A 10,606-nucleotide genomic window follows, 5' to 3' on the forward strand; every position below is an offset into this window, starting at 1 on the left:
CCTATTTTATTGTAGTGATTTTTTTTACTTGCCTGACCCTTTTGTTTTGTTTTCTGGAGGGGGCTGAAGCTCTCATAATAGAATAGATATTTATAACGGACTCTGCAGAAGAAAATTGACAAGGTGGAAAGCAGGTCATTTTGGAATGGCAGTGCTACAAAGCGCCTGGGAAACTGGGACTGTCAGTACTAATCAATATATTCCACCATATCTATCACAAATCATTTTTAACAAAAACCGGCACCAGTGGAATGTGAGAATCAATTTACTACTGGCTTCAGTTGTGCTGATTGATGTTGAAAGACTGGAAACACTTTGGGGGGTTTAGCATAGCAAAATGTCTGTGGTGGTGTTACAAACATTTGTACTGGGGGAGTTCCCACGAACGCTGGTTGGCACTTAACACCCCTTCTTTAAAGTGCTATGCAAATGCACAAAAACAGTCCCTGTCCTCAGGGCTTGTGCCTAAACTTCTTGGCAGGGAATGGCAGAATTTGAACATTTGTCTTCATTACCTGGAAATGAGGTGATGAATAGCTTGACTGCGTTTCCTGTCCCCTGTCCAGCAACAAAGAAAATATTGTCTGAATCTGAAAAAAGTGACTGTGGGAAATAGGGATCAGTGCTCTGTTTTAAACTGCTGGGTACCAGAGCTTTCATACCTCTGTATATGCTTTAAAAAAAAAATATATATATATTCTCCTTGAATAGCTAGTCCCTTGAGCAGATGCCAAAGCACTTCATCTATCAGTATTTTAAAGTGTACATACCAAAGGTGATAGGTGGTCTACATGTTAGATAATATTACCAGACCTTGTGTTATGTTGCATTTTACTCTTCCTCAACATGGAGCTAAGAACAATAATCCAGCCAGACTCCCTATTTGTGCTTCCTGGGCACAAACCACTGCAAAAATCATCCTTTGCCCTTCTATTGCTTGCTGCAAAAGAAAAATGCAACCATCTTAACTATCTTTTCTGAGATGCTTTCTAGAATCTCCTGAACCCTTCAACAGTGTATTTTGAAGTCTTTTGAACTCAAATGTTTTAATCAGCAGCCTTTCCAGAATGAGTAATTAGAATATGAGGCATATACCAGTATCCAAAATAACTTGTATTGTTCATCCCTTGATCTAAAGTTACCAGACAAAGGTCATCTTTTCTTCTTGTTATTTCTGATCCTGTGAGCCTTACTCTTATTTTTGGTACTTGAGATACTTAGGATTTTACTGTAGTTTTCACTTTTGCTGCTGTTTCACCATGGAGGTGATGATTGAAGGCTGACTTTTTAGATGCGTCCAGTTGTGTGCTCAGCATAGTTCCACCCATAGCCACTCAAATTTGTTGTTCCCTCCTCTCTGTTTCAATTACATGCTGCAGGGAACTGCTGGCCTGAGAGACTTTGATGGTTGTCATCTACGCGAGGACAAGGAGCGCTTCTGTGAGCTGCCACCGGGTCTGGCAGTATGATCTGCCATACCCAAGGGCTGATTTACATTGACGCACCTTTCTTTTGATACTGTGTTAACTTGGGCTGCTCTTAAATGCAGCTTTGCTTGCCTATGCTTTGTCTGGGAACTGGCTGTATCTTGCTGTAACTGGAGCCTGTTTGCCTACCAAGCCATTGCGTTACATGCACTCTTTGTGGAAAAACAGGGTGAGACGCCAAGAATGGAGGAGGGGGCCACAAATTACATATGGGAAGGACTGTGGTTCACATGGCTGTGAGATTTATTTTTTAGTCAGTGTAGCTTTAACTTTTGCTTTGTTGTGATGCTTCTGCTGTCAGTAATTTTTCACACTGACAAGAGGAAGGCACCTCTGGAAGTCATCAAATGGCAAGTGTGGAACTAAAGTGCCATCCCTTGAAAGCAGGGATGTTTCGAGAAATGTGCTTGTCCCTTGCCAATAACAGCCAGTACTGGTGTTGAGATGGCAGTAGGAAGCATTGCCTACAAGCAGCTATCAGGCAAAATTACTCAGTTCTTCCAAACTGCACCAGCCTCAAATTTAACTGAAGTTACCTTACTTCTACTGGGCTCATAAAACTATTTCCAAGCAGTGCGCTTCTGAGAGAGACTCAACTCTGCCTTTTCCAGCATTGTCATCTTGCATCTCGTTGGTTACACAGAGACAAGACAAATACTTGTTGTCAAATTCTCTCTGTCTTGGTGAATAAAGGTCTCTAATCCTGATGTATTACTTATTTAAGAGCACTTTCAATGAACAGTCCTTGCTGCAGGGAGGTGGGGGGGACCCTCAACTTATTGATCAAACTTGGTAACAGCAGGTGATATAATGTCATACTTGGAAAAGTGGTTCTTGGGTGACTTAATCTTGCTGTTTCTTTTTCTAGTAAGGATCACAAAGATGCAACTGATCAGATTTACCTCCATCCTGGAGAGGGAGGAGGTAATAGGCACCAGAAAAATTGTAGCATGCTTTTTGATCTCATTTTCCCTTCCACACTTCTGCTACCGAAAGGTAGCTAAAATATGACAATCCTGCAATCTTTTCTGCATCTAAAAGTGGGCAATTTTGTTCATTTCTCTGCACTTTGTATAATCCATGCAGTAGCTTGGCAAAACTACAATGGGGAATGTCATGAGGGCTCACTGAAGGGAAGGCTGACTGATCCATGCAGATGGGATTACTTGGAAGTTTGCAAGTTCAGAAACAATTAAAAATCTAATTCAGCTTTATTTTGATTCAGCTATGGTTTGAGCCATGGACCAGCTCCCAAAGCTGGAGTGCTCTCATATGGGGGGGGGGAGGGGGTTGGTTTTTGGGTTTTTTTTTTAGAATTGTCGTTAGCTCTCAGATGCTGCATCTTACAACATGAGACTCATGATCCCTAACCTGTCTTCCAGCAGCTCTGCTTACCAGCTGTGCCAGGACGAGGTGATGCCTTTGCTAATGTCGTGATGGAGCTGTCTGCTGGGTGTGCTTAACGTAAGCAGAGAAACAAGCATAAGCAGCATAAAGGCACTTTGTGCAAGTAGAAACTACTGTTAATGGAAGTTGTTCAGTGTAGGGTAATTCTTCTCTCGATCAACTGCTGCTTGTTCCAAGAGCTCCTGCAGAGCTTTGTCACCTCCCAAAGCTATTAGTAGCACTTGGATTTGGTAGAAATCCTCTACCTCATTTTGGGTAGTGGGTGCACCAAATAGTAGAGGCTACTTCTGCACAAGTCCTAGCAATTGACTGGCGGTTTCTCCCTCTTCCCCAAATATGAGGTGCTATCTTCCAAACTCTGGGCTCGAGTAGAAGTAGAAGCTGCTAGAAGAAGTATTCTGTCTACAGTTAGATCAAGGAGCCAAATGCAGGTCAGTGCAGAGCTCCCTTGTGTGACAGGAGGGCAGCGGGGCTCCATCCTTCAGCATGCCTGTACTACTTTTTGTGAAGATCTGTCCTGCCAGCTTGAGCCTGCACTGTTGATTTTTTTTTTTTTTTTAATGGTTCTGGTTTCCTGCTCTGCCATCACCCTTGTTTTTCTGTAACAGTGGAAGTGGCTACTTGTACTTCACATACTGGTTTTTCTCCTATGATTTTAAACCTGCATCAAGGCACCTCACCAGCTGTTGTTTATACTGACCCATGGATACGCTTGCAGTGGGTACCAGATACCCACCCTGCTGTATATTGGTTCTTAAACAACAGTGAGAGTCTTGTGCTTGCACAGACCCTATTCTGTTTGGGTCAAGCTCTCTTTCTGGTTTGTTTGATATTCACATTGAAATGTTTGATTAATATCTTGTTAAAGGAAGTGGAGAAAAATTCTCTCAAGCCTCTGCAAGCCCTGTCAACGCATACAGTGCCAATGCAGTGATTAGGACAGAACCTTTGAATACTACAGCTGAAATTGTTGCCAGCTCTGGGTAAGTCACTTTTTCTCACCAAAGTTTGTTGCTTTCTTGAACCCTCCACCCTCACTTCCATCTATAAAATGGAGCCAGCGTGAATTCGCCAGATCACAGGTTATGTTCAGTGTTTATAATGGTGATGCTGGGCAGGGTGCATCTCTGTTAAAGTTGGCATGAAGATGTTGTAGAGAAACTGAAAATTCCTAGGAAATTAATTTTTAATGCTTTGATGCTTGCATGGTACATAGGGAGGGTGAGCTTTTAGGATGGTGTGGCTTTCAGAAACAGTATACGCAAGGGCAGGAGAAAGCAGTGCTTGCATAGTGGCCTTTTCTCAGGGATATTGGGTTGTTTGAGAGTCTATTATCTTCTCCAGAGTTTTGAATTACAGCTGTGGCCATCTGATGTTTTTATCTACTAGCCTTTGGTTTGTTAGAGAGCAGTGAATGGAGTAGAAGTTCCCTCAGATGAGATCTTTGTTGTCCCAGACAGCAGGAACTGGACTGAACGTCCCTGTGCTCCTGTGAATGCTGTTCCGCTTCCTCTTCCCTTCTGACCCAAATTCAGCATGGTGGAAAAGCAGTCCTGCCCTCTCCTACCAGACAACTGGTAGCTTTATTTGCCTCATTTCCCCTCCTAAATGCAGACACACTCACATATACGTATCTGCCTGCCCTCCCCTCCCTCCATGAAAGCCCAAGGTGTGAAGAGATGGCTTGCGCCTTCGAGCACTAGCCTGGCCAAGCAACTTATTCTGCATATTCCCAGTGCTTTTATTGCAGGATTGTTTCTCCTCCCTCACTCCTCCTTTCAGTGCCCTGTATCTGCATTTAACTAGTTCTAGCCCTAAATATCTACCCTGTGTCCTCTCACTGCCTGGAGCAGATGCAGCGCAAATGATTGACCCTCTCCCTTTGGCAATTTGACTTTGACCGCACGAAACAGCCAATAAAGTGGAAACAGCTGGGCAGCTGATTATGGGGATTAGCTTGAAGCTGTACAGTTTTATGGTCTAAGATAGAGGAGGAAGCGTTTGCTTGAAGAATGCAATTGCATTCTTCCTTTCGCCTGCTGCCTGCTCTTGACAAGTTTTTAGAAGTCCCTGACTAAAAGAATAGCATGCGTATTTGCCAGACACAGCTTGGACTGGAGGCTGTTAGCTCATTTTCCAGTGACTGAAGCTGGAGTGTGTAGCAATGCAGGGTCATGATCTGATCTGTCTAGAAATTCTCTGAAAAGACTTGACTGAAGCCTCTGTTAAAATTCTCAGGCAAGGCTGGTTGTCACTAGTTTGTCTGCTGAATCTCTTGATCTGCTTTGTGATACATATATCATTCTTCTAATGAAGAACATCTCTTTTCTCACTTCTCCTGGTGCTCTCATTCTTGTCTGTATAGTAATTCTTCCCTCATAGCAATTGTTTCTCTCCAGGCCCTCGCACTATAGAGTCTCAATGATTCTCTCCTCCCCTCCTTTCTTCCCACCCAAAGCATGCAGCTGTCTTGCCCTTTCCTCGTGCTTTTCTTGAGACGCTTCTACCGATATACTGACAAAACCTTCCTTTATCCTGATTGCTTCTTCAGCTTCTCCTTTCCATCCTCTCCCTGATGCCATGTTAGCCTCGGAACACAACACAGTGTCCAAGTTGACATATCCTAGGGATCACCTATTAGTTGTAAGTTTGATATCTGTTACCTGTGTGTGTGAGATGACACAAGCTGAGAAGTTTGATCAGACAGCTTTTACAGTAGATTGGCCATACAGCTAACCAAGATTGTACAAAACCACAGCTGCTTTAATATGGTTCAGGCTCTTGCAGAATGTGGTTGTCCAGCCCTCTTCACTCTTTTTTTTCTTTTTCTTTTTTTTCTTCTTCTTTTTTTTTTCTTTTTTGTTTTTTTTAATCTTACTCCCCTCCCCTAGAAGTGTACATCCTAGCACTCAGAAGTAGCTCCCAAGGACCAGGCTCTTTGGGTCTGGAGACCCTTCTCAACTGCTTGCTGAAGCTGACCTATTCGTTCTGCAATAATTATATTTTCATCAAGAGAAAGCAATACGGGTACGTAGCTGTCATTGGCCTGTGAGATATGAGACCTAGTTTCTAGTTCTGGCTCCAAGGAACACTTGTATGTTTTTTACTAGTCAGTCACTGGATGAAGCACATAAACAGGGATGCCAGTCTCAGTCTTCTCTCTCCCAAGTGAGTTTGTGCTGGAGTGACTATTCTCACTTAGCACTGTTGATTTATTCAATTTGCTTCAAACTGCCATATACTCAAGCAATAAGTTCTGAATCGGATCAATTTGGACACAACAGCAAAGTGTAAAAATAATACAAGCTAACATTGTTTGTGCTCTGGAGGGCAGCCACAGAAAAAATACCAGCTCCTGGAAGTGCTGTGGTCCAGTCTGATTCAGCCTCTTGCTTGCAGTGATGCTCTGTCTATACATGCTTCTTGTTTTGGCTCTTGTAAATCTCAGCTGTGGTCTGTCTCTCCCAGAGTTACTGTGCTTCTAGATTTAAAGTCCTTTTCTTGACAGCTGAAAATAATCAGTCTACCAAGAGCCAAGCAAACCTATGCTGAGATCAAAAATGAGGCAGCTTTTTCTCACTTGCCAAGGCTTCCAGTGCTAAATGTTTTTCCAGTTGCACTGTGCTCTGCCAAACACCGTGTTTTCTCCAGATGCTGTTCTTCTAACCATGTGTTTAAATCAGTGAGAGCTTCTTGGTATTGAGTATTTCCTTTCTGGCGTTCAGGCCATTTACCTAGGCATATAAATAAATGTGCTGGAAGGCTCCTGGTTTTATGAATGTTGGCCACAGGTAGTTTTTTAAGACGGTGGGACATCCTGATTGAAACAATAGATCAGTAGTAGTTTAGTGATGGATAAAACATAGTGATAGAGGGAGAATATCCTTCGCAGATGCTTGGAAATGGTCTAGTGGAATACTTTGTTTAAATCACGATGCACTGAATTTGTACTATTTCAGTGAACTTCCAGAGGACAATACATGGATTTAGAACTCAAAATGCCAGTTTTCCTGCCCAACATCTCAGTCAACTCTCCTGGGAGCCTTAGAGCTGATGCAGCTACGACTCCCACCTTCTGTCCCCCTGCCACACTCTGAGCTGACCATTATGAACTTGGAAATTTCCAGACTCTGAACAGCTCACCACACTGGGTACCAGTGATCTTGGCAATACTAGAAGCCCTGCTGTATGATTTACATTTGCTGCCCAGTGGCTTGCTTAACACCAGCTGCAAAACTGACTGGATTCTTGTGAACTTGCTGGTTGAGGCTGGTCAGTGGTGAGTAGCAGCATCATAACCTCAGCATTTTCAGAATTTCCTGCATTCTCAGCTAGTGATGCTGGAGTGATCACTTTCTTTGGAAATCCTACGCTGCAGCCTGAAAAGATTCAAGTTGTAAATAATTTTGGGTTTCAAGACTCTTCCCAGGTTAAGAGAACTCATTTCTAGCAAAAGCTATCTGCCTTTTTCTGATATGTCCGGTCTGGCCACGAATGGAAAAAAGATGTCAGGGTTGATAAACTACTGGACCTGATCCAATGCTGTGCTTAGTTTGGAAAGGATATAAACCTTTAACTTACTTGATATGAAGTGCAGGCCCAAGGCTAATGTGAAAACGTGTGGCAGCGAGAACAAGCAGCATAGGCATTTGGAGCATTTTTGAGCCTGCCAAGTATTGATCGGTGAGGGGTGGGAATGAGTGGAGAAGCATTTCAATTTGGCATCCATATGTGATTCTGATGCTGTCACAGTGAATTAGCAACACTTTCTTTTCCCTGTAGTCCATCCCAGGCTTTTGTCATTGAAGCATCCCCTTTGCCCGTATCTACTTGTTAAAAGACAAAGTGAAAAAAACCCAAATAAATTCACAGAACTTGTGCCCTCAAAAAGCCTGATTATGTTATGCTAGTATCTTCTGAATGGAGACTGAACAGTACTGAACCATCACTGCTAAAGTCTGTTACAGCATAAATGTTACAGGGGATTCAAGCTACAATTACTCATTTTGTACAGTCACTTAATCCACTAATGGGGAGAAATGGGGCAACAGTTTAAGAAGGCAAGAGAACTGTCAGAGATTATTAAATCTGCTGGGATGATTTGTTTTGGTAGTCTCTCTTGACCCAAGTACATGCTTCAGCTAATGCAACAGACTTAATGCCTCTGGTAATTAGAGCAAGAAGTGATGGGTCATCATTAGGAACTGCAAATTAAGGGTTGTATTTCATCTGGAAGGCAGCATCTTCAGTGCGGCTTATTTGTTGCCACTGCAGATCATCTGTGAGTCACAAGTGGTACATTGGACTGACTCATTTGTGTGATTTAGTAGAGGCTTTTTAATACATGCTTACTGTTCCGTATGAGTAGTTTTTCTAAATAGTTGCCAAACAGAAAAAGCCACAATATTGGACTTCCCCATACAGTTAATGCTACTGCTCTTATTTACACGATGTTGGTGATTGTTTTATTGTTGTGCAGTTCACAGTTCAGATTATTTTTTGATTGTAGGTTTGAAATATATTTGTCATATCTATGAAACTGAAGAGTGAAGAAAGGAAAGCCAGGCAAGCATGGAAAGCATCAGTAATTGGCAGCTTCAGAAGATACAAGAGCCGATCTAATACCATTCAAGGTATATATTCACAGAATACTTTTGTGTGGGTTTCGCAGATCCACAATCATATTCAATTCTGGATATTGACAAAAGCATGAATGAAGATGATATATCAGATTTTGCAGATTCTTCCCACTTTGGGTCTATGTCCTCTTTTCTCTCTGCAGATGTTCCCCTCTCTGCACTCCCCTTTCTCTGTATTCTTCCCTTCTGATGCAGGTTTTTCCCACAGTAATATTCCCTCCTCACACATGGCCATCTGCCTCTACTTTTCTCCTGTGTTCTGTGCTATCTGGTCCTCATGGAACAAACGAGAGTCCTGGTGATGTCTGTTTTCCTCAGTGAGGTCAAGACGGGCTGCTGTCTCCCATAACACCATGCTGGTTTTGCCTTTATAGAAGGGCCTATTGCCACTCTAACCTGTACTGTATTTTGCTGGTGGTGTAAGGGCCTTTATCAGTTGCAGTATTTTCTGTTGGTCAAATAGTTCTCTTCTCATCCTGTAAGCAGCGTAATAAAATCCACGGGCACTCGGTGCAAGTTGTCCATCTGCTATTATCTCCTGCATCCAGTTCTTATAACTGTTCTTCTTCTTTCTTTCTTTGGATTCATTGAAGTCCAAGGAAATTACAAAGCAGCAAATTCTTACAGCTGGAGCAAGGAGTTCTCGGGGTTGAGAAAAGCCTGTGTTTGATGTTACTTTTGATACTGGATTTCTTGTTGCTTTTTCCTCTGCCATCTCCCCTTGCACCTCCTTAACAGTGACGATAAGGGAGAGTTATTTATTCATTTCAGATGGCAGGAGCAGGTAGAAACCGTTGCTGAGATCCTTGGACTTCAGCATAAACTCGGACTTGAACTTAAATATTCTTGAACATAAAACAAAAAGATGGTCCTTGTCCAAGACTTTATGCCACCTTCCCTCACTATGAGGAGGGGACGCTGGGGACATCCAGACCCTCTTGGGGAAGTGCTTTCCAATAGAAAAGGATTATAAACATAAGGTGTGTTATTGTATACATGAAAAATGACCAAAACAACTCCATCTGTCTGCCAGCACCTGTGACTCTGGACAGCTGTCACGAGGAGAGACCTTATAGGTGCAAGAAAGAGACACCCTTAATCTCTTCTTTCTTCCTAATACACATCTGAAGTTCTGGGTATTAAAGGAATGTACGGTATCAGGAGCATTAAGGAAGCTGCCTGAGGGGGCACAAGGGAGTTAATGTTTTAGGGACACACTTTTAACTGAATCTGACCATTTAAAAGGCTCATTCTCCTCCCTTGCACACTCTGCTTGGACTTAATGCCATCCAACCTGCCCCTACAAGTCCTTCCTAACCTATTGTTCCACTCACCTTCTTTCAGAACCTGCCTTTTGTCTGGCTTCCCTAGCAGAGCTCGCATACGCCGCTAGCCCCTCAGGTGAAAGATAGCCAGTAAGTCTTGACGTGAGCAAGAATGAGGTACGGTTCCCTAAAAATTGAGGGGGGGGCTCATCTTTTTCAGTGCCCAACTCCCATGGAAGCTGGTTTGGGAAATAAATGCCTACATGTCTTTGTGAAGGAGTCCTCAAGTCCCTCAGCAAAAAGATACAGGCACAGAGAGCCTGGGAGGCACAGAGAAAGGTTTGATTTGTAGATTCTGGGGAATCAGATGTCCTGCAGGTATTGGTACTCCACTCATGTACTTAGTATTTGATTGTTAATAAGGAACATCATGAAGGATAACTAGCAACATCAGTGCCTGCCCTGAGGTAGCACCCAGTGCCTACCAAAGTGCTGCCTTTTGCCAGCTGCTGTAGAAGTAATAAATCAGTCAAGGGATGTCCAAGTTCAGCTTCCAGGGGGAAATAATGATTTTACTCAAGTGGAGTGTGCCTTCCTTAATAAGGGACACTTAGCAGCATGGGACCTCATCTCTGTACTCTGTCACTCCCTTCCATGTGCTGATGTACCCTTTTTTTCTAAAAGCCACCAACCCTCGCTGGATCAATGAGGCCTGATCAATTGTTTTTCCCTCTGAATTATCCATATGGGGTTGTTAGCTGAGCTGCTGGCAGAAAACGAGAGACAGCTTTCTGTCTGTTTACTGTAA

The sequence above is a fragment of the Harpia harpyja genome, chromosome 8 (assembly GCF_026419915.1).
Source record: "Harpia harpyja isolate bHarHar1 chromosome 8, bHarHar1 primary haplotype, whole genome shotgun sequence".
In the NCBI taxonomy this organism is placed as follows: domain Eukaryota; kingdom Metazoa; phylum Chordata; class Aves; order Accipitriformes; family Accipitridae; genus Harpia; species Harpia harpyja.